This window comes from Balaenoptera musculus, chromosome X, assembly GCF_009873245.2.
Source record: "Balaenoptera musculus isolate JJ_BM4_2016_0621 chromosome X, mBalMus1.pri.v3, whole genome shotgun sequence".
In the NCBI taxonomy this organism is placed as follows: Eukaryota; Metazoa; Chordata; class Mammalia; order Artiodactyla; family Balaenopteridae; genus Balaenoptera; species Balaenoptera musculus.
The window spans coordinates 30,444,359-30,470,050 of record NC_045806.1 but is presented as its reverse complement, the minus strand read 5'-3'; the positions used below and the strand labels follow the sequence as shown (position 1 = coordinate 30,470,050).

The 25,692-nt window shown below is 38.2% G+C and overlaps 1 long non-coding RNA gene across 1 annotated transcript in view; it reads right to left on the bottom strand.

Moving 5' to 3' along the window:
- Window positions 1-7,294: 7,294 nt before the first annotated feature.
- The window catches only part of LOC118888225, a 34,754-nt gene continuing 16,356 nt past the window's right edge, over window positions 7,295-25,692 (bottom strand). The window contains exon 3 of the long non-coding RNA XR_005018276.1: window positions 7,295-7,371. This is a non-coding gene — a long non-coding RNA (uncharacterized LOC118888225). The remainder of the gene's footprint in view (window positions 7,372-25,692) is intronic.

The following is a 25,692-nucleotide window of genomic DNA, read 5'->3' as shown; positions in this document are numbered from 1 at the left end:
AATGGACTTTGTTATCAACAGATATGAATTTAAAATTCTAGCTCTGCCATTTACTCTCTCATTGATTTTGGACAAGGGTAGTGGACTAGGTTCCCCAGGCTGCAGAATCTAACATGGAGTTTGGCAAACAGGATGTTTAGTAAGGAGTCCCCTGGGGATCAACAGCTGGGGAAGGAAGGGGAACGAAGAGGGATTAGGTAGAGGGAAAAGTCATGCTTCATTGCCGTCTTGGAGACCCCAACCATTCCCACTGGGAGCTTGGGCACTGGGAAAAACCCTTCAGAAATGTCCCAAGTTGGGCCAAGATAGGTATTTTTGCACTCATTTTTTTCCGTTTATTTGAAAGGAGATTTATCAAGTACAGAAAATCCATTTGATTGTTTGACAGAACTAGGGTTATGTTAACATATGGATACAATTTACTGGCATAGATTATTTTGAAACATTCTGAATAACACAAAGGTAACAAAAATAAGGAAGTAACCTTTTACATAAAGGGAGATTTTTCCACCTGGGGATTTTACATCAGGATGAGAAATTTAGCCACAGCTAGCATTTAAAGGCTACCCTGAGTGCATTCAGATATTTGAAACTATTTTTAGGCCTCATTGTCTCCCTGACAATGCGTTTCTATATTGAGGTCATAGGAAAATTGGAAACCATCCTGTATAGAAGTTGCATTTTAACTTGTGGCTTATAAAATACCCATTTCTAGACAAAAACAAAGCACTGTAATCAAATTTATTTAAAAATAAAAATGCTGCTTTGTTTTTAGAGGAGGATGTGCTATAACTACCATTAATAATTCAGTCCATTAATTATAGAAATAAACTAATGGTTTTCATTTTTTCTTTCATGAGTCATAAGACCAAATAAGACTAATATTTAAAAGAAATGAAATCTAATCTGCAATTGTTGTTCTTGCAGATATACGCAAATGGAAATTCCTCACTCCATACATCAATAATTGACAAAATTAATTAATAAATCTATATACTGACAAATATGAACTGATAAACCTCTGTATATTCTATACTGTTCTGGGCATTATGATGAAATTCACCTTAAATATAACATATAGTCTCTGTCCCTTATATTCCTTATTACATAGTTATTCAAGACCCAAAGAACCTGAAAAGAGTACAGCCATCCCTTGGTATCCATGGGGGATTGGTTCCAGGACCCCTGCAGATACCAAAATCTGTGGATGTTCAAGTCCCTTATATAAAATGGTGTAGTATTTGCATACAACCTATACACATCCTCCCATACACTTTAAATCATCTGTAGACTACTAATAAAACCTAATATAATGTAAGTGCTATGTAAATAGTTGTAAATACAATGTAAATACTATGTAAATAGTTGCCAGGGTATAGCAAATTCAAGTTTTGCCTTCTGGAACTTTCTGGATTTTTTTTTTCAAGTATTTTCCATCTGCAATTGGTTGAATCTGCAGATGTGGAACCCATGGATACAGAGGGCTAATTGCATAGTTAAAAACTGATATGTATCTGTCAGGGTTTTGTGTTGCAAACTGAAACTGACTTTGGCTTACTTAAGCAGAAAATGAATGTATGGCAAAGATATCTGTCAGCTTACAGAACTGACAGGACGTCTGGAGAACCAAGCTCAGAAAATGAAAGTACTGGGAGGCTTGTATAAGAATAAAATGATACAAGCTTTTTTCACTGCTGCTGAACTCAGCCCCTTGTGCCAGATGCTTCCATAGCTGTACATCTAATTGTTCCTTTCCTTCACATTTGTGACACTCTCAAAATTCACGTTCTCTAACCAGTTAAGTTGCGTTGTGTTGGTTGCCAGGGGCAGAAAAAAGGAGATTCTCCTTATTTGGTCTTTTCAGTGGGAGTTTGGGTCCTGTCCTTCACAAAGATTCCAGTTAGGGACAGTTACTCCAAACTAAAGAGGATAATTGGGTGCTGGGAAGTCAAAAAATGACAAATGTTTGCTACAATGTGAGCATTTTGAAGTTTGTTGGAGTCCAGTGGACAAAGATGAATAAAGATGGAGTAGCCAGTAAAGGACTTCATGGAGAAGGAATGAATTAAGATGCATTGGCCCACTGTTTGACACTGGGGTGAATGGAGTAGGGCAAAGCTGAGGAGAAGTGAAGCTTGGCAGTCTTGCATGTATCAGAAGCCCTGATTGCTGCAATTCAAGGAGAACCAGTGATGAGATCTACAACTCCCTGACATGCTTTTAACCCTCCTTCTTCTGCCACTCTGAGTGGGTATGTGCCCCCAAGTCACGATGGGTCATTATTCTGCAGCCTGGTCATAGAAACCCAGGTGTTTGCAAGTTTGATGGGACCATGGAGATCACCTGGGCTGAAAGAAGTTCCTTATTTTAAGGAGGACAGATCTGAGGCCCAGAGAGGGAGAGTTACTTACTCAAAACTGGTCAGTCAGCAGCAGAGTCAGAATCAGAACCCAGCAACTTGGCTCCAAGGCAGGTGCTCAGTCTACTAAATTTGTTAGGTCTGTCACATCCTCATTACACCAAGGGCCACTGCCTTGTTCAGGTCCTCACTTTGACTGTCGCTTTGGCCTCCTAAACTGTCTGTCCCCCTTGGGTTACTCCAGCTCTCTGCGGCTGTCAGATTTATCTTTAAAAATGGAAGAACTGACCATGCCTTAACCTGCAGTGATTTCCCAAATGAACAAAGTTCAGACTCCTGAGCCTAATTCCTGAGGTGCTGGCTGCCCCTTAGACCTGCAATACCCAAGTTTCACTCTGAGAGTCAAGTCCTTGTCAAGCTCCTTCCATTGTTTGTAGTTGCATATGCTTTATCCTCTCCCTGTAATTCCTTCATCCCTTTCCTTTCTGTGAACTTCTTTACATTTCAAAAATCAATTCAAATCTAATTTTCCCAAAGAAGATATTGTTGAGTATCCCACAAAAGCTTTGGCATAGCCTTTTCTATGGTCCCATAGCATCCTCATACACATAGCCATTGCAGTCCCAACTGAGTGTATTTGTTTAAACATTTCTCTTCCTCTCTCTATTTGAAATGTCCAGGAAACATATTGAATCCTCATGCCCAGGTCAATTTTTAGAAAACAACAGGCATTCAGTGAGTAATTCTGAATAAGTAATTGAATCAATCCACCTTTCATAACTTCCAAGAACTTCTATGGGCCCAGGAACACGGACTTGAGAAACATCTTCTGTGTTTTGACTTAAATTTCACCTGCACCGATCAAAGATCATTTACACTTCGAAGTTCTAACCCAATTTTAACATCTTTAGCCTTTTACAAGTCAAAGAGTAAATGTTTCCACAAATATAGCTTTGTCATCATTTTCATTTTGAGAATAGACTCAGTTTTACACATTTTTTTATGAGAAGATGGTTCCCCAAACTGAATTAATACAATAATCTATTAAGACTCTGAATCATGTCATGAGAAGTAGGTCCAAAATAAAAGTTGAACTCCTTAAAACTAACTAGTGTAAGGATTTGAGTACTTTTAATATATAAATTCTAGAGGCTTGCGGCACTGTTTAATTTCTAATTTATCAGTGTTTTATGTACTAAACAGACTTTAATATGGTGACTGTTCAAGAGAGCTGTTAGTAAGAACTATACTGTTATACCTTCCCTTTCCCTTTCTCTACTTCCTAACACTAACTTAAAGGAGTAAGAAGTAAAGAAAAAAGGGAGAGGAAGAGCTAAGAGCAATAGGAAATGACTGGCAAAGTGAGCACCTGGGAGAATTCAGTGTCTCAGCCAGAGTTATTCTGATTTCAGAAGTGTATGGATTTGGGAAATAAAGATTTTACAGAAGTGCACAGGTTCTTGAAGAATAGAGCTAAACTCTTATTTTCTATTCCAGTAATAAGTGGCATATGTTGCCCCCATCAGAATCTGGGAATATAAAATGACTAAGACCAGTTACAACACTAAATACCACAATGGCATGAAAACCACATTGACGGGTTTATGAGGGCTCTTCAAGGACAGCTGTGCCTCCCTGCCACCTTTCCATGGAATCCAAATCAATAGAAAATGGCATTTCAGCATTGCACTCCTGCGAATATTAAATATCAAATACTCCCAATGCTGGCAGTGAGTGAGCCGCATTGATTTTTTCTCCCAACTCCACTAGCATCCTGCTAATGACACCTGCCTCTGTGGACTTTTACTGTATGTGCTAACATGCACCACGGGAAGGATGCATCATATCAGAACACCTAACCCTGTGAGAGCAGTTTGTGGATACAGGACATGTGCTCTTAGAACCACAGCCCCTATTAAAACATCTGACTTAGGAAAGAATCATACCTGCCACAAATTTATATCTTATCAAAGTGAGTTTGCATCTTTGGAGGTCTGTGTTATGTCAGATCTATGTGTGTTATAGAGGTATAAACTATATAATAAAAGATATTGAAGAGATAGTCCTCAATAAGGCTGTAAACGATCCTCTAAAGCAGTGATTCTCAAACTTAGCTGCACATTGGAATCACCTGCAGAGTTATAAAACTCTGTCTATTGGACCCAACCCACAGGGATTCTGATTTAATGGTTTGGGTTGTGTCCTTAGCATCCGGATTTTTAACTATTTTCCAAGTGATTCTAATGGGCAGTCAAGGTTGAACACTACTGATGTAAAGAGTATGTGCTCTAGTTCAAGTCTAGAGAAGGTATTCTTCCATCACATTAGTCACTGATTACGATTATATTTGTTTGTGCCCTGGTTCCCTCACACTCATATTCACATGCTTGATATGCTTACCCAGCATATAGTACTGATAGTGCGTGCGTGCATATGTGTGTGTGTGTCTGTGTGTGTGTGTTTAGGGGAGGGGCGTGTGTACCACCAGAATTTGAGAAGGAGCTAGTCATTTAGAGTATTTTGCTTTGTTCATACTTAACTTGATACTTTTCTGGAAACTTAAAATGAGCGTAGACTATTTCAGAAAATGTTGGTGACAGATGGTCATCTCTTTAGACTATTTATTGGTATAAAACTGGAATTGATTGTCAGCTTGAACAATGAGTAGGCTCGTCATTTAAAACAAATGGTTTGGGACAACAAGAAGTGCTTGGTCTACTTCCTGGAATTCACCATCTGGGTGCTCAGCTGACTACAGAGGAAGATGGCTTAGAAGGATAGAGAGACCCTTCCTACCTATTTCCAGTACCGTCTGGCCTGCTTTTCCTAGAATCAAAATATATACTGACTCTAATGAGGCCATAAGAGGGTCACAACTGAATCAGACAATTGTTCCAAAACCAAATAGTTTGGGATGGGGTGTGGATGGGGAAGGGTCTAGCACCACTGCTGTACTGCACACAGAGACACGCCATACTGCCTGGGTCACTGTGAGCCGTGAGCCGTGAGCCGTGGGTGAAGGATGGGAATGGAGGGTCCTCCCGAGACACTCCAGAGGCCTCCTCAAGCAGACACATGATCTTTCTCCGTGCTCCTAACTTGCTCATTCCAACTCCTTTCCCTCATCTTCTCTCATTCAGCAATTGGCTTTCTGTGCTTTCAATTGCCCCAATCTTCCAGGCTATCATCTCAGCCTAAGGAAATCAATTTGGCCCCTTAAAACTTGCAAATGTGGCACTTTGGTTACAATGAATGTGAATGGCATTTGAACTGCCCAGTTACTGCTGGTTCTGCCCAGAGGGTTAGTGGTGAGGGGTTTCCTTTGGTCCCAAGAATGGGGTTTGAAATAGTGAAAGGCTTCCACTCTATTTCTTTTTCTTTAAAATATGCCTGAAATTATTCATATCTCAACTTGCAGGAGACAATTTCCTTTCAAATATTCCCACCTGGGTCACAAAAGAAATTCTTCTTCCTTATCTACTTTGACTTTGACCTGATTTCTAACTAAACAGCATCTTCTTATATTAAGAGACTTTTTCCCCTTTCCCGGATCTGGGGATGTTATAAGTTTTCTTGTATTAACTATTAATGAAGGGCATCATGCCCAGATTGCTTCACTCTGATCTCTAAATCCAATGTGTCTAAGAGAGGCAGAGAAACCTCGGTTCACCCCCCCACACTACATTATCAACATAGTCCACCATTTTTTATCACTGATGTTTACTTAAAGGTATGGAGTTCAGTCAGAAAATGACAGAGGATAATAAAGTAAACTGCCTACTGCTCAAAACAAATATTATCTATATGATGAATATAAATGCAAAAGGACAGAGACTCACTTGCAATTTTAACAGGAACAATAGGTTCCACAACTACCTCACTATCTATGCTTTTGTAGCTAATAATGATGACAAATCTCTCTTGGTACTCTTTTGTAAGAAATAAAAAGCCAATAATTAATCTGTCATCACACACACAGACATAATAAAGGGATTATCACTTAGCATAGGGTCCTGTGTAGAATAGGCATTCAAGAAATACTTGTTTAATGCATGGAAATCAGAATATTTTGCTAGAGTAATTATGACTTTGGTTTTGTTCACAATTTTGAAAGTACTGCTTCCAATGAGTGGAATCAGCTACTGAGCATGTTGACAATTTGAAGACATTTGTGACCCACCTTCATTTGATTACATTACAAAATGAATTGCTTGGAATCTTATGTGTATACAGAATGCAAAAAGTGGAGAAAACACCGTATGGATTCAAACTGTTCAAGATCAAAGACATGAATAATCTTTCTAAAAATGAAAAAAATTATGGGGAAAGCTCATTCACTTGAAAGAGGACAGCTGTCATTTTCTTAGCTATATTACGCGCAGTATATACTAAAGCCTTCTGTATGGAAAAAGAAATGGATGTAAGACTGCTACTGATCTTCTGGGATTAGTAGATAATGAAAAAATTAGAAAAGAGTGAATCCCACACTAAGCTGCCCGTACATACATGACTAAGAAGCCTGAATTTGCAATTCAATCTTAAGGGAATAAGATTTCCCCTTCTCAAAATGACTCAGGGAACAGGTAGTTCTATATCAAGCATCTGTTGTTACAACCCCTCCTTTACGTTATTTGCAACACATCACCAGATACAACCATTTTTGGAAAAGCATTTGAATTTACCTACCTCTGTTGAGATTAAGGAAACTGTCAAAAGGAAATAGTTTGGTTTGTGATGGCTGCAACTCATTATATCAACATAAACCACATACCCCTAACACGTACATGATTTAGGCTGAAATATTAGAAAAATTATTAAGGGTGCTATCTTAGTCTTCTAAGGCTACAATAACAAATATCATAGATTGGGTGGCTTATAAATAACAGAAATTTATTTCTCACTGTTCTGAAGGCTAGGAAGTCCAAGATCAAGGTGCTGGCAGATTCAGTGTCCGGTGGGAGCCCACTTCCTGGTTCATAGACAGCAGTCTTCTCACTGTAGCCTCATATGTCCTAAAGGGCAAAGGAGATTTCTGGGTTCTCTTTTATAATGGTACTAACCCCGTTCATGAGGGCTCGGCCCTCATGACCTACTCACCTCCCAAAGGCCCCACCTCCAAATACCATCACACTGGGCTTTAGGATTTAATATATGAATCGTGGATGGGATGGACACATTTAGTCTATGGGAGATGCCCTGACATAGATTGTTGGCCATTAAGAGTTGCTGACTTCTCATTTCATGTTCTGCTCTAGGAGTCAATTCCAATAAATGGCATTGGATATCAAAGTTGGCCTCAATCATATTTGTCCAGCCTCAGTTGAGAAGTTATGTCATAAAAAAGACAATTTTCAGAAAATAAGCCTTAATTTATCTTCTTCAATCAATTATATCACAAGAACTAAATCTTCTTTAGGAACCATGAATCTAGATAAGGTGGTTCCTGGCACATGAATTTTTGATTGTTGGGGGCAGTAAGCTACAAGGAACATGTGAAGAAAAGAGTATGTTTGGGACCCTGTCATGCCCAGGGGTATGCTACCTATGGGTGCTAAAAATGCATCAAACATAAATGGGCAGATGAAGCATACCTAGAGAAAAGTTGGTGTCAAACCTAGGAAATTTGGGACCATATATATCAGGAGAAACAGTAAGATAAAGAAATGATGATAAAATGAAATAAAAAGTTTGTTAAACAAGAGAAATAAAAGAGAAAAAATAAATCTAGGAGAGGGGTGGGGTCAGATAGGAAAATAGTTTGTTCTTTTGTTCTTGGAATTATTACTCTATATCAAGCTCTATATTAAGTATTCAGAAAACTTAATGGACAAGAAAGTTATGGTCTCTGTCCACAAGTCCTTGGGTGAGTCTTTTATTTGGGATCCTACTTAGGTCATCTCTTAAATGTCAGGTTCAGCAATGTATTAGGGTCAGAAGACCTGTTTCTTTCAAGGCACAAAGTGCCTGTGGGTCACTGTGCAAACATTTCTTTAAAGGTGACTTGACAACAGTAGTCCAATTAGTGATACCCTTTCTGGAATCATTAGACTTCTTTTTTGCTGTACTTGTAGCTATTTATTTTTTATACCTCTTGAGGACTCAGCAGGTAAGAAAGTAAAGGAAGGGCTTCCCTGGTGGTGCAGTGGTTAAGAATCTGCCTGCCAATGCAGGAGACACAGGTTCGAGCCCTAGTCCGGGAAGATCCCACATGCCGCGGAGCAACTAAGCCCGTGCGCCTCAACTACAGAGCCTGCGCTCTAGAGCCTGTGCTCCACAACAAGAGAAGACACCGCAATGAGAAGCCCGCACACCGCAAGGAAGAGTAGCCTCCACTTGCCACAACTAGAGAAAGCCTGCGCGCAGCAACAAAGACCCAACGCAGCCAAAAATAAATGAATAAAATAAATAAATTATAAAAAAGAGAGTAAAGGAAAAAATTTTTCTAGTATGTTACGGCATCTAGTGAGAATTCCACTATGACAGCCTTGCAAAAGGAATCTCCTTGTTTGGAAAAATATATACCAAATAGAAAAAAAAAAAAAGATATACCACATTCACTCAAGTGTATAGTATTTGGATCATTCTATAAGGTTTGATCCTGTTAAGGTCCCACTGTTGCTGACTTTAACAATTCTAGGAAACTAAAAGGTTAGTCAGAGACATGCAGTAAAAAATAAATACTGCATTTTAAAATCTTGCTCTTTCATTCTTTTAAATTTGTTTTTCTTCTTCTGAGCAAATCAGAACAATGTTCTGCTTGAAAATAAATTCCCATGATGAAGAGTAGTTCTTGGGAAAAAAAAAATCAGTAAATCCAGAGAATTGGTGGTGTTATCTGGGCAGTTGGCCAATCACCCTTATGTTATCTAGACTTAACAACGCATGCAGTGATAACACCAGATGGTCCATTTTCCATCTGTCCAGAGCCACTCAAATTCTTTCCAAAGAGAAACATCTGGGGATTCCCAACCTTGATATGCCCAAAGACAAACTGTGAAATGCAAGCGGAAAATAGGAAGAATGAAAAGTTCCCTTAAGGGTGCTTTTTTGTAAGTCACCAAAAATTAATGAGAATTCGCACTGTGATTAAATTGCTAGTACTCTTTTGGGTTACCAATGAATATTGACCAATAATCATTCTATTCACTGTGTGCTCCTCAGCTTAATAGGGAGTGTTCATCCCTCTCTTATCAGAATTTCACTCAGCTGCACACACTGAGATTGCTCAAATTGTATGCTCAGCCACATCTAGTTTCTGATCTTGACTAGATTTTGACCACAGCTGGTAACCTATTAGCTTCATACCCAGGTCTGGCAAAATATATTGCCTCTTTAATCCTCGTATCTGATGTACCAAGGGTGCCCGAAGCTGCAGGCTCCCTACATCTGAGTTTCCCAGACACAGACTGGCTTCTGCTCTGGTTGCCTATTTTGTACTCTAGTTTTCTTTCTCTCCCTCCCTCCCTGCCTTCTTTTTTTCCTTCCTCCCTTCCTTCCTTCGTTCCTCCCTCTTCCTTTTTCTCCTCCCTTCCTTCCTTCTTTCCTTCCTTCCTCCCTCCCTCTCTCTTTCTTCCCCTCTCTCTCTCCCTCTACCTCTCTCTTTCATAAGGCTAGTTTGCCTCCTTTCAGTTAAACCCTGAGGGACTTTAACTCAGATCTTTCACAGATAGCTGTTCAGCTCTCTGCTTCTCTTAGCAACCTGCCTACCCCAGTCATTAGTGAAGGGATGCCAAGACACAGGAAGGGATGCTCAGGCCATTCTGGACTCCTGAGGTCTTCTGCCGATGTCCCATGGGGTGACAGCCTATAAACCCCTCCCGCTTCTGAAGAAGCACTGACACAGAAGCACCTCACAGGACAGCCAAATGAAAAGACGGCCCCTTTATAGTCCCACCCACTGTCAGTGAGGCACACCAGGGCAATATACAGGATAGAGGATTTTATCCATCACACACACTATATTTCATTTCCCTTTTTGCTGCTTTCTTCCTGCCTGTGCTTAACTCCTTAAAGATACATTCTTGAATTTTATGCCCAGACTTCTACACTATTCTCCTGATTCCCCAATTTTGGCTCATTTTGGGGGGTACAGCACTCTGGAATGAAAACTATAAATAGTGACACCCCGTTTAGCATGCAGCAGGTCTTGGCTACTTCCTCCTCTTATTCCTATCCTCAAAGGCAGTGTCCTTCACAGGTAGCCCTGGTCAGCAAGCTCTACATAGAGAAACAGTTCTTCTGGTTGGTAAAATTGACACTGATTGAAGAAAGCTAAATGGGAAAACAGTAAAAAGTTAATGGTTAGACTAAACTACCATTAATTTTTCCAAAGTATTCTACAGTCTATGATTCTATAGAAATGTATGCTATATAGGAACTGATGAAGATGATTTCTGGTCAAGAATTCAGGATTGGGGAGTTCCCTGGTGGTAGTTAAGAATCCACCTGCCAATGCAGGGGACATGGGTTCGAGCCCTGGTCCGGGAAGATCCCACATGCCGCGGAGCAACTAAGCCCATGCACCACAACTACTGAGCCTGTGCTCTAGAGCCCACGAGCCACAACTACTGAGCCCACATGCCACAACTACTGAAGCCCGTGCGCCTAGAACCCGTGCTCTGCAACAAGAGGAGCCACCACAATGAGAAGCCCGCGTACCACAATGAGAAGCCCCCGCTCGCCGCAACTAGAGAAAGCCCGCACGTAGCAACGAAGACCCAACGCAGCCAAAAAAAAAAAAAAAAAAAAAAAAAGAATTGAGGATTGTACCCATAAGTTTGGAATGATTTATTCAAAGGTTGTTAGGTTTAAAAGGGGGACCTCATTTCAAGGGATTAACAAAAACAGAATTTTCAGGGTAAAAAGATAAAGAGAGATAAGGACAAATATGTTATTGACACTTTGTAGGCAGAAATGTTGAAGGTTACAAGTTTATATCCAACCCTGGGGTGCTCCTGAATTTCTGTGAGTGACAATGCAAAATATCTAAAATGGCAAATGGAAAATAATTTTAAATTATATCGTGGTTTAGAGAAAGCCAGAGTCAGGACTTGGACAAGGAGCTTTGCATGAAATCTAGCACTGCCACAGAAAATATGGCTAGACTTGGCAACTGGCTGTTCATGTGGGTGAAAAGAAATTAAATGTAAAGCTGATCTCAGGGCTTCAGAATTTAGAATGTCTGGCTGTAGGTGATCCCTTGAAGATAGAGGGTAGGGAATGTATAGATAGAAGGTTCTGGGTCTACTCCCCTTGAAAAAATTCTTACTAAATGCATTTGCTGTATTCTCTCTGTGACAGTTATTAGTGAATATTTTAAAGCCTACATTCTACTAATGATAACTCTATTTGCATAGCTTATACCATACATTTCTTTATAAGAACCGTTGGATAAATGAGAGTATCAGATAGGCGTCCAGAAGTAGAGAAAAGCCTCCATCAAATGGTCAAATTTAACATAATGAATGGACAATTTTCATAGGTTTGGGCAGGTTTAAAGAACAAACAAGCAATTATGAAGTCCCCAAAGACTAATGTCAGCTGAGAGGCATTACTTCTTATGCCTGAGGTGGCACAGAGAAGAAAGGGTGTTAGGAGAGTCTGGTAAGAACTAGTCATGCATACTAGCGGCTATCAGAAATGAGGCATGGCCTTAGAGGGACACAGCTATTGCCAAAACCCTGGTGACATAAGGAAGGATCTGGTGATGGGAAGGAAATAAATCAGCTGTGTTTCTGTATGCTAACAGTGATCTATCAGAAAGAGAAATTAAGTCAACAAATCCATTTACAATAGTATCAAAAAGAATAAAATACTTAGGAATAAATTTAACTGAAGAAGTGAAAGATCTGTACACTGAAAACCATAAGACATTGATGAAAGAAATTGAAGAAGGCACAAATAAATGGAAAGATACTTCACGCTCATGGATTGGAAGAATTAATATTGTTAAAATGCCCATAATATCCAAAGCCATCTACAGATTCAATGCAATCCTTATAAAAATTCCAATGGCCCAATTTCATTTCTTTTTATGGGTGAGTAATATTCTATTATATATATGTACCACATCTTCTTTATCCGATGTGGATGGACCTAGAGTCTGTCATACAGAGTGAAGTAAGTCAGAAAGAGAAAAACAAATACCGTATGCTAACACATATATATGGAATCTAGAAAAATGGTACAGATGAATCTATTTGCAGGGCAGGAATAGAAAGGCAGACATAGAGAATGGACGTGTGGACACAGCGGGGAAGGGGAGGGTGGGCTGAATTGGGAGATTAGGTTTGACATAAATACACTACCATGTGTAAAATAGATAGCTAGTGGGAACCTGCTGTATAGCACAGGGAGCTCAGCTCGGTGCTCTGTGATGACCTAGATGGGTGAGATGGGGGGGGGGGAGGTCCAAGAGGGAGGGGATATATGTATACATATAGCTGATTCACTTCACTGTACAGCAGAAACTAACACAACACTGTAAAGCAATTATACTCCAATAAAAAAAAATGCCAATGGCATTTTTCACATAGAAAAAGCAGTTCTGAAATTCTTATGGAACCACAAAAGATCCTGCATAGCTAAAGCAATCTTGAGAAAGACGAACAAAGCGGGAGGCATCACACTTGCTGATGTTATTTTATATATATATATATATATATAATATATATTATATATATATACACACATATTATATATATAACATATATAAATAAAATATATAATTGAAATATATAAATTATATATATATATGCATAAATAAAATCATGTCTTCTTTATCCATTCATTGTTGATAGAAACTTAGGGTTTTTTCCCCGTATCTTGGAAAAATGCTTTTCTTATGGAAAATGCTGTAATGAACTTGGGAGTTCAGATATCTCTTTGAGATCTTAGTTTCATTTCCTTTGGATATGTACCCAGAAGAGAGATTGCTGGATCATATAGTTAGTTCTATTTTTAATTTTTTGAGGAACCTCCATAATATTTTCCATAGTGGCTGCCTGATATACATTTTCATCAATAGTGCACTAGGGTTCCCTTTTTCCACATCCTCACCAATACTTGTTAACTCCTGTCTTTTTGAAGATAGTCATTTCAACAAATGTGAGGTGATATCTCATTCTGATTTTGATTTGTATTTCCATGATGATTAATGATGTAGAGCACCTTTTCATGTAGCTCTTAGCCATTTGTACATCTTCTATGGAAAAATGTCTATTCTGTACCTCTGCTCATTTTTTGATTAGACTGTTTAATTTTTGGCTATCAGGTGGTACAAGTATATGTTTTGGATACTAACCAACCCCTTATCAGATATATAATTTGCAAATATTTTCTCTCATTTCATAGGAATGGAATTTTGATTTTGTTGTTGGTTCTCTTTGCTGAGAAGGAGGTTTTTAGTTTGATGTAGTCCCACTTATTTTTGCTTTTGTTGCCTTTTGACGATCCAAAAAATCACTGCCAAGACCAGTGTCAAGGACCTTTTCTCCTATGTTTATTTTTTTGGGTTTTATGGTTTCAGGTCTTAAGTTCAAGTCTTCAAACCATTTTGAGTTGATTTTTGTGTATGGTTTAAGGTGTACGGTATCTAGCATGGATAGACCTTGAGGACAGTATGCTAAGTGAGGTAAGTCAGACAGAGAAAGATAAATACTATATGATAAAAGAACCCAATTAATAGAAATAGAGACTAGAATGGTGGTTACCAGTTGCTGAGGGGTGGAGGAAATGGACAGATGTTGGTCAAAGAGTACAAACTTCCAGTTATAAGATGAGTAAGTTCTGGGGATCTAATGTACACCATGGTGATTATAGTTAATAATACTGTATTATATGCTTGAAGGTTGCTAAGAGAGTAGATTTTACATGTTCTCATCACAGAAAAAGAAATGGTAATTATGTGATGTGATGGAGGAGTAAGCTAATGCTATGCTGTATAATCATTTTACAATATATAATTGTATCAAGTCAACACACTGTACATCTTAAACCTATACAATGTTATACGTCAATCATATCTCAATAAAGCTGGAAAAAATATAAATAAAATTAAAAATTCAGTTCCTTAGTCACACTAACCACACACAAAAAATGCAATCACATGGCAAGATGCTCAAAATTAAATACAATGAAAGAAATACAAAATTGAAATACAACTTTCTCTTTTTAGATGGGTACATAAAATCCAGTTTTGGTTAGGGATGTATACACAGGAGAACAATTTTAACCCAGCAGACGGTAAGTGTTGGGGCTTTCTATTGAGAGGTTTTCTTGGTGAGAAGATGCAAATAAGTCATAGAATCTGTCAAAATGTCCATATGGTGACAAGGGAAGATTACCCAACTTACCCTTTTGACTGGTTTTCAAGCAGCTTTGGGCTACAAGCCTTAAGTTGTATATTGGTTAAATCCATGAGTCACCCAAGATTTACACACACTCACACACACGCACGCATGCATTTAAGGCAGCTTAGAGTGGTTAAACAGTGAGACTCTGAAGCCACGCCCCCTGGGCCCAAATCCCGGCTGTATCTCTAACTACAGGACCTTAGCCAAGTTACCCAATTGTGCAAGGCTTCTGATTCCCCACTTGTAAAATGGAGGTAATGATGTACATACAAGTGGGATTGGGTAAACAGTAAATTAGTTAATACATTTAATACTTAAGACTGGTCTGGCACAAAGAAAACACTTAACCATTATTATTATTATCATCATTAGTTCTATAATAAAAATATGAAAATATATAAAGTATTAACGTTGGTTAACTGTGGATATTGGAACAATAAAGTTATAGGTACATCCTTTACATCTGTTTTCACTCCTCTAGCTTATCTAAGTTCCCTAATAATATTATTTATATAATCATGAAAAATCAATGTGCTATTTTTTAAGGTGCTAACAATTCTGAGGAGTAACTCATTAAATGGTGAGCCCTGCTTGGAGACAGAGTTGAATTTATGATAACACCTAAAATTGTGTGAATGATCATTTTAACAGTATTTAATATTTGAATAATTTCTACATTGTGGAATGTATAGAACAACACAAAGAAAATGGTAAAAATCACAAAATCCAAGACAGACACCATTACATTTTTCTTGTAATATAATTCTAGGAGGCTCCTGTGAATCACAGACACCTGAGTTAAGTGCTGACACCTCAGGACTTTCCCAGCCCCAAATCCCCAGAAATCTCTCATCGAAGACTTTATCAGCAACACTTGCGGTAAACGCTGTAGGCCAAAGAGGGAAATTCTTTCCTGCTGCCCCTGTCTCAAATTTCTTTTTTTTCGAACCAACTTTTCCTAATTCCTCTGCCTCTGTCTCTGTCTAACTTTCTCCCCTTTTCCTCCCAATCAAGGTTAAAGGAATAATAACTGATTATTAAGTAACTGAACCTTCCCTTCTGGGAATGATTTAAATTCGAAAAGTGTTAATACAACAAATACAGGTGTGTGTGTGTATGCCTATATGATAATCTCAGGGAATTTTAGGGAAACTTCTGTTTTTTGGTTGGAGAGACTAGAGAAAGAGTTCAGAAGGTTGATGCTGCTCAAGTACAGATTTGCCAGTTCAGATACTCTGAAAAAAAAAATCCTTCATTGTAATGAATTAGAATCCTACTCTTGAAGTATTGGACTTTAAAATTCTTTTTAAAAATATTGAGAGAAAAAAAAAATATTGAGAGAAGGGGTTAAGTTGTTACACATAAGGTCAGAGTATATACTATATATGCTATACCGTATATACTATATATGATCTACCATATATATAATTAGTTTATATAATATATATAATAATCTGCTATATTTCTAATGAACCTCCGAGAGTGTCCTGCTCACTCTGAAGCCAGACTGATAGTTTCTCTTTACCAACAATAGAGTGTGTGTAATAAGAATTCACATTTATGAAGAGGAAGAAGGGAAAATGCATTAGCACTCTGCTGTTTCAAAAGGCCGAAAAGGCATTTGATCAGATGATTGATTCTCCTCTGTCATGAAAAGCTTTCTTATAAAGAAAAAAAGAATCTCACTATGTTTCTAATAGTAAAATGGCCGATTCTCATTTCCTGCCTAATGAATTATTTACATACTCCACCGAAGGCCATTTACACTCAGTCTACACTTAGGCGATGCTCCAGACTACGGTGTGCTCATTTACAGAAGACTCTTGCTCTGAATTCAGTATATCCTCTTCATTTACTCTGAAAGCGGTGACGTGCTCCACCTCAGACAGGAATGAAGATCCAGTTACGATACATCTGCCCTTCTGTGATCACAGAGCAACGGGTGGAGTGAATTTTTGCAAGGATGCCATTATTCAATCAATGAAAATAGACAAAAAGGATAACTCAGGACCAAGAAGAAAGAGCCGTAGTAACTCGAAGGCAAGGCTGAGCCTCTTATCCCGTGTATCTTCGTATCTTCGAGTCCTGTAGCCATTTCCTCACTCTCCCCCCACATTCCTCCTCCCTGACCGGCTCCTCCGGGCACTAGAGGTCCCTGACCTAGTGAACTTCGGGAGAAATCGGTGGAGACGGTGGCCTTGAAACTGAGGATGCTGCTTTAATATCTTGGGAAATCTGCCAAGTGAGCTGGTTATTATTTTTAGGCTTCCTTCTTTCCGAAGGCTTTATTGACAACATCTAGCTCATTCATATATAGAGTAGCAGGTTTTCCCCTCACAGAAAAGGGCTGTTTTCTCTCTCCGCGGGAGGTAGGAGGAAAGATGTATCTTGAAAGCCCTGCTGGTTCCTCCAGTCTTCTGCCCTCAGCACAGAGATGGACTGGGGGCCTTACAGTCACAGTAGAGGTCGCAGGCTGGTCCCCAGCCAGAGGTCCCAGCGCAGCAAGGGTAAATACCAGTGAAATGGAGATCAGCTGCCTCTCAAATGCTCAAAATGCCTTGAGTTTCTCATTTCACGTTGCTGGCAGAGTTAATTTCCCCATTAACACGTCAGCTGTGAAAATGTATTTTTAGTTTCTCGAGCAACTGCTTGTGGACAGCTTTCCTCATTTTAGAGTGACATATCACTTCCGGTTATCAATCTGACATAGGCATTGAAATAAAATGTACCTCTGTGTGGAGTAAAGATGTGATGGTGAAACTAAAAGAGTAATAGACAATAGTATGACTGCTTTGGTGGATTAACACATTGCAACAAGGAGTTCCAGGTGTGATTCGGTAAAATGTGATACAAGTCGAGACCCTTTTCTGGAGTGGTAAAGTTGACCACATTTTAATGTAGCTTGGAATGGCCACAATCTCCTGAGGAATTCATCTGAAAATTTAGCATTTTGGTTGTAAAAAAAATTTAAATTATTAATCCAATGGCTCTACATCTCTAAATATTTTCTGAATTTTAATAATTCAAGTGTCAAGATTGTGGCTATAAAGTTTTACTTTTTATTATCAATAAATTTAAAAGTTACAAAATGTTTCATTTTGTCACTTCATGGAATTTATAAGATATCCTTAGAGGTAAATTATTTTTATTATTTTTAAATTATCATGCAGTAAAATTGATTTTTTGTTGTACAGGTCTATGAGTTTTAACACATGTTTAGATTTGCGTAACTACCATCATAATCAGGGTTGAAAACAGTCCCATGCCCCCAGAAAACTTTTTCATACAGCCTATCTGTAGTCAAATAGTTTCCCACCCAAACCCCTGACAATCGTTGATCTATTCTCCATCCTTATAGTTTTGTCTTTTTCTGAATGCCATGCCACATATATATATATATATATATATATATGGTTATATGTGATTATATATCATATATATGCATATATATATACATATATAATTACATATTGTATGTATATATAATCATACAGTGTATAACCTTTGAGACTGGCTTCTTTCACTCAGCACTTATCCAAGCTGTTGTGTGCATCAACACTTCTTCCATTTTATTGCTGAGTAGTAACTTGTTGTATGAATGTACCATACTTTGTTTATTCATCCTCCTATTGATGGACATTTGAGTTGCTTCCATTTTTTTTTTTTTGCTATAAGCTGTAATAGACAGACTAAAAAACGACGCCTAATGATCCACACCCTTCTATAATCCACACATCTTGTGTGGGAGAGACTTGTGAATACAATGAGATATCAACTCCATGATTAGTTTATCTTATATGGCACAATTTACTCAAAGAAAAGGAGATTATTCTTAGCAGATATATTAGTCTGCTCAGGCTGCCATAACAGAATACCACTGACTTGGTGGGTTAAACAACAGAAATTTATTTGCTCACAGTTCTGGAGGCTGGAAATCCAAGATCAGTGTGCCACCAGGGTTGGTTTCTGTTGGGGCCTCCCTTCCTGGCTTGCAGATGGTTGCCTTCTAGCTGTGTTCTCACATGGCCCTTTCCTCTGAGCACATGCTTTTCCAGCATCTCTTCCTTTTATAAGGACATCAGGCATATTGGATTAAGACTCCACCCTTATAAATCATTTATCCTTAGTTATCTCCTTAAAGGCCCTATCTTCAAATACAGTCACACTGAGAGTTAGGGCTTCACCATATGAATTTTGGGATGACACAAGTCAGTTCATACCTGTGGGTCTGACTTAATCGGTTGAACCCTTAAAAGGGATTATCTCGGAGAGGCAGCAGTGAGCGGTTGCTTGAAGCAAGATCTTAATTCCCTACCCAGGAACTGAACCTGGGTAGCTTGAATGAAAACCAGGAATCCTAGCCACCAGACCCCCTGGCTCTTGCCCCCAGTGAAAAATGCATTTCTCATGGAGGCAAAAACTGTAAAAACAGGTACAAAGTTTATTATTAGAGACACAGCACAACAACAAGTGGGAGAGCACACACAGAAACAGTTTGTTAAGACAGAAGCAAGGCAGAGATGCACATCCGTAGAGAAAGGGTGTGGGCGTCCTCCCTAATGAGGAGGAGCGCAATAAAGAGGCGGTCAAGTCATTTATATAGGCCAGTTCTTCTGGGGCTTTGTTTACCTTCTGGCCAATCATCTTGTTTTGTACCCCCTGGCTAATTTGTTTTAGGACCCTCCCCCTACGTGTGCATGCACCCTTCAGCCAAGATGGATCTCAACACAAAGGCATCTGGGAGAAGCAAGACTCATTATGGCCTGGCATTGTCCCCTGACTTTTGACCCCCAAGGAGCCTTTCTGCGCATGTGCAGTGTCTCCCTTACCCCAGGGATGGGAAATATATGACCTCTTGATCCTTTACTCAAACAGGGTCTAGCCCCTCTCTGTCCCTGCCATGACTGTTATCTTAAGGTGTCCACAGGAGACAAAGCCTGGTTATTTACCCTGTTTCTGTTGTTACTTCCATTTCAGAGAGCAAACAGGAGGCTGGTTGTAAATATCTAACCTGGAACCCACCTATCCCCTGTCTCAGGAAATGCAAACAGGAGGCTAGTTGTAAGTGTCCAGCCTGAAGCCCATCTTTTTCTCGCCCCAAGAAATGTAAATAGGAAATAGGAGGCCAGTTGTAAATGTCCAGCCTGGAGCCATCTATCTCCTGCCTCAGGATGGCACTCTTCCTGGTAAGAGATTCAAAAAGTGAGAGGGATTTGATACAAAGGAGCTTATCTATTGCTGGCTCTGAAGATGGAGGGTACACACAGCAAGTAATGTAGGCAGCCTTTAGGAGCTGAGAATTGCCATCTGCTGACAGCCAGCGAGGAAACAGGGACCCAGGCCTAAACTGCAAGAAACTGAATTCCACCACAACCTCATAAGCTTAGAAGATGACGGAGCTCCAGATAAGAACATAGCCTGACTGACATCTTGATTTTAGCCTGATGTATGTGTGTGACTCTGAGCAGAGAGCCCAGCCATGCTGTGTCTGGACTTCTGAACTACAGAAAGTGAGCTAATAAATGGATGTCATTTTAAGCTGCTAAGTTTGTGGTAACCTGTTATGCAGAAATCAAAAACTAATATATATTTATTTATTTATTTATGTATTTAACATCTTTATTGTAGTATAACTGCTTTACAATGGTGTGTTAGTTTCTGCTTTATAACAAAGTGAATCAACTATACATATACATATATCCCCATATCTCTTCCCTCTTGCGTCTCCCTCCCTATCCCACTCCTCTAGGTGGTCACAAAGCACCGAGCTGATCTCCCTGTGCGATGCGGCTGCTTCCCACTAGCTATCTTACATTTGGTAGTGTATATATGTCCATGCCACTCTCTCACTTTGTCCCAGCTTACCCTCCCCCCCCATATCCTCAAGTCCATTCTCTAGTAGGTCTGCGTCTTTATTCCCGTCTTGCCCCTAGGTTCTTCATGACCATTTTTTTTTTTTTTTAGATTCCATATATATGTGTTGGCATACGGTATTTGTTTTTCTCTTTCTGACTTACTTCACTCTGTATGACAGACTCTAGGTCCAGCCACCTCACTACAAATAACTCAATTTTGTTTCTTTTTATGGCTGAGTAATATTCCATTGTATAACATATTTAGTTTATGTATTAACTAAACTTACCTGGAAATGATTTTTATGTCTATGCTTTTGCCAATACCAGGCTGCCTTGATTACTGTGGCCTTATAGTAGATCATAAAACTGGGTAATGTGAGTTCTCTAGCTTTGTTCTTCCTTTTCAGAATTGTTTTGGCTATTCTAGTAATTTTGCCTTTTTGTGTAAATTTCAGAATCAGTTTATAGATATCTTTTTATAAAAGAAGCTTACTGAGACTTTCATTGAAATTGCATTAAATCTTTAGATCACATTAGGAAGAGCTGACATTTTAACTGTATCAAGTTTTCCAATCCATGAACACAGATTGTCTAATTATGTGTATCTTCTTTGGTTTCTTTCTTCAGTGTTTTGCAGTTTTCACATATAGACCCTGCACATATTTTGTTAGATTTATACCCAAGCACTTCATTTTTTTGGTGCTGTTTTAAAAAGTACAGATTTCTTAATTTAAAATTCAAATTATTTATTGGTGGTATATAGAAAAGCAGTTGACTACTACTGTACATTGACTTTGTTTCTGAGACCTTGCTAAATTTGCTTACAGTTCCAGGAGTTGTTTTGTTTTTAAGACCCTTTCATGTTTTCTATATAGACAATTATGTCATCTGCAAATAGACATATTCTTATTTCTTTCTTTCCAAACTGTATACTTTTACTTCTTTTTCTTGCCTTATTGAATGAGCTATGATTTACAGAACAATGTTGAATAGGAGTAGTGAGAAAGGATATCCCTGTCTTGTTTCTAATTTTTATTTTTTATCCATGGATTCCAAATTAAGCCAGAAACATTCTTCAGTAGTCTATTCTTCCCTGCTGATCAGCAAATATTCCTTGTCCTTTTTTTCATATATGGAGTGCCCATATATGAGTTGGTCTGTTTCTGTGTTCTCTTTCTATTCTATTTGGTCTATTTTCTATCCAAGCACCAATTCCACACATTCCTGATTACCGCAGCTTTATAATAAGCCACAACATCTAGTCAGAAAATTTCTGCACCTTATTCTTCTCTACGAGAGTCCTGACTTTCCTTACCACTTTTCTCTTCTATATAAATTTTAGAATCAACTTTCCATCTTTTCATATTTCACAAAAGTACTTTCAAGATTTTGACTGGGATTCCACTGACTCTATAAAACAACTTGAGTAGAATTGATATATTGACAATATTGAGTTTTTCAATTCAGGAAAATGTATGTCTCTCCATTTATGGGTTTTCTTAAATTACTTACCTTAAGGCTGTGGAAGTGAGGACCAGCCATACAATGTTGAATAACTGTGTAGAGCATCCTTATCTCAAATCGAAATCTTTCAAAGTGTCACTCTTTAGCAGATTGAAGAATCTCTGTTCTACTCCTAGGCTGTTAACAAGTTTTTTTTTTCCCTTTTTAAAAATTTTATTGTGGAAAAAACACTTAACATGATATCTAGCCCTGAACAAAATTATAAGTGTACAATATTTTTTCCTTTTTTAAATTCTGCATGTATGTTAAATTTTATAGAGTGCTTTCTTTCATTAATTATATGAATTTTCCATCTTGTAATACTGCAATAATTTACATTAACTGACTTTCAATGGTAAATTAACTTGCTCCAGTGTATTCATCCTTTTATACCTTGAAGATTCCACTTATATTATTATTGTGTCTAGGATTTTTGCATCTACGTTCATGAGTGACGTTGGCCTTCTTGTACTTTTCTCCTCAGGTTTCTGTATCAGGGATCTGGTAACATGAAACTGAATTGGGAAGTCTTCCCTTGTCCTGTCCTTTGGAAAAGTGTGTGTGAGATTAGAGTCATTTGTTCTTGAACATTTCAGAGCACTTCGTATGAAGCCATCTTTTGCTCATCATCCAGGCAGTGGTATTCCTTGCAGTTCCTGAGGGTGTATACAGAGTAGGCAGCTTTAACCTTAGTTTTCGGTTACCCTGCCCTTGTGGTATCAAATTTACAAGGGGAAGAATCCTACTTGTCTCCAGCCTCTGGGAGGCCTGCATTTCGCCCTTTGTATCCTAAACCAAGATTGTGAAAATTTAAAGTCAAATTCAGCAAATACCCTTAGGGCAAAACTGGCTTCTATGCTCAGGCTAATTATCTGGTTCCAGCCTTCTCTTAAGTTTGGCCATATCATTCTTTCTGTTTTATCATCTAGGCAATGTTTTCAAGAAGGTACTTTTAATATTTCATCCGGCAGTTTTGGTAGTTTTTGGCAAGAAGCTCAGTCTAAACACCTGACCAGCTCTGGTACCAAATTAGAAGTTAGATTTGAACATAGATTTCCATGAATTTGGTCAGTTTTTCCTTTCCAGAAAAGGAATTCATTTTGGATAAAGAATTTCAATTCACTTCAGTCCCTGTTTGATGCCAGCCACAGTATTGGGCTATGGATGGTACATTTATAAATAAGACCTTCAGAAAATTCCATTCCAACAAATGTAACAAACATTAAGGTCTAGCAAGAACTTCAATTCTTTTATATTACTTTTTAAAAGACTTTATTTTTTAGAGCAGTTTTAGGTTTACAATAAAATTGAGAGGAGGGTACATTGTGCAGAACATCCTCACCAGCAATTGCTGTTGTCAGGGTTCTGGATTTCAGCCATTCTAACAGGCATGTAGTGGTATCTCACTGTTGTTTTAATTTGCATTTCCCTGATGACATATGATACGGAACATCTTTTCATATGCTTATTTGCCACCTGTATATCTTTGGTGAGGTATCTGTTAAGGTTTTTGGCCCATTTTTTAATCAGGTTGTTTGTTTTCTTACTGTTGAGTTTTAAGAGTTCTTTGTAATTTTGGATAACAGTCTTTAATCAGATGCATCTTTTGCAAACATTTTCTCCTAGTCTGCGGCTTCCCTTCTAATTCTCTTGATATCTTCTTTCACAGGGCAGAAGTTGTTAATTTTAATGAAGTCCAGCTCATCAATTTATATTACTTTTTATTTAGATCTCATTTGTATTTCCATTTCTCCACTTTATTTTTCATAATTGATTTGCTATAGGTAATTCCAACATTACCCCCTGCTCTTGGGTGCAAGACTCAGGTGAAGATTCAAATTCCCGATTCAATGATTAGCTTAAACTGTGCTATCCCCACAGCAATATACAGAGGACACATTATAACCACAGAGAATGCAAGAGAATATGTGCAGAGCTGTCAGGAGTATGACAGTGTTCAGCCTAGTTTGAATCCTGGGTAATGAAGGTTTAGGAGTGTGAATGTTTCAGGGTGAACTCCCTGGTGCAGTGTACTGTGAACACTGGTTTATAGGAAGAAAGAGAGGTGGATGACTATAATGTACTTTTCAAGCTCCAAAACTGCAGGGGAAATCCACAGAGGTGGGATTTGGGGAAAACCAAAAATCACTCTTTGTAAAAAGGTTCTTTCTATACCAAATAAACAAGGAATTTAAAACATAAGCCTGTGTGGAACTGAGCTGAGTCCCCATAGGTTGGTGAATTCCTACTGACAACTGGGAGAGGGCAAATTCCTTTAAAGTTTCTCAAACTTTGTATCTTCAAACAGGCCAGATTTTATACTTTCCTACTGCTAAAACAAACTAGTCAGTATTGACTTGAAATAATCAGTCTTTTATAAGTTTTCATTTCCTCACAGTTCATGATTGAGCACATGCAAGTAATTTAAATATTAGTCTATAAAGATCTATCAATATATCATTTATTTTTGGCAGCCGTTTATACAGAAGAATTTCAAAAACTGATTAAGAATTAGTTACATATTCTTATGGGGTATTTTTCTGGCTTTAAGCAAATAAAAGCTTATATCTGTAAAGTTTAACAGGATTTTTCTTGTCTGTCAACTTCACATTCAACGAGGATTGGAAGCACAAGCACACATATCCATTTTATCAAGCTAGCTAACGTGAATACCTTAGTATTTTTGATTGGGAACTCATTTTGAAAGTCTTGCTTACATTTAAGAAAATAATAATCTAAAATCTGCAGTCTACTAACCAGAAACATTAAGAAAATAATAATCTAAAATCTGCAGTCTACTAACCAGAAACATAGGTGAGGTAAGCCTACCTGACATCTGGAAACTTTGCACAAAGGAAGTTATTTCTTAAAAGGAGGTATGCTTCTCAAAGCAGCTTCCGGCTTCAGAAGAAGCACTTACTGGGCGAGGGTAAATTGATCTAAGAACAGGTGGAGGTCCAAGTACTGGAGATCTAAGAACCAAGTAGCTAGGAAGGGGTGAAGAAACATTTCTCTTTCTAGCTCTCCTAAATTAGCACATTTTTTCCATAAGCAAATAAATAAATGTAAACTAAGACTCATTAAAGCGTCACTTCCTGAGCTTTTACTCTGTATTAGGCAAATTATCTACGTTAGTTCTAATCTTTACCACAACCAGGAAAAATAGGCACGATTATTACTCCCATTTTACAGATACACAAAGTGTCACAGACAGGTTGTCCAAGGTTACATAACCAGTAATGGTAAAACTAGAACCTGAAATCATTTCTTGCTGACTCCAAATCTTGAATTACTTCCACTGCACTGTTAGCTTAATGTTTAATGTTGTGATCAAAGAAAATGCATAGCTTCACTTGATAGATATTTCAAACTGCATATGAGAGCACACAAGTAACCCTGTTTAGTATAGTTTTACATAAACTGTATTTCTGATGTTTCCTCTTTCTCTGATATCTATACCTTTCAGTGTTGAAAACTACTATCTGAAATTAAGTGCAGTTTAATCTTCTTTTTCACATTAAATATTGAAAGACTTAGGTCCTACTCAATGTACCTTTCTCTGAATTCTTTCCTTCTTGCTCTCTTCTGAATAGCCAGTTAGAAATAACTGCCTCAAAATGCC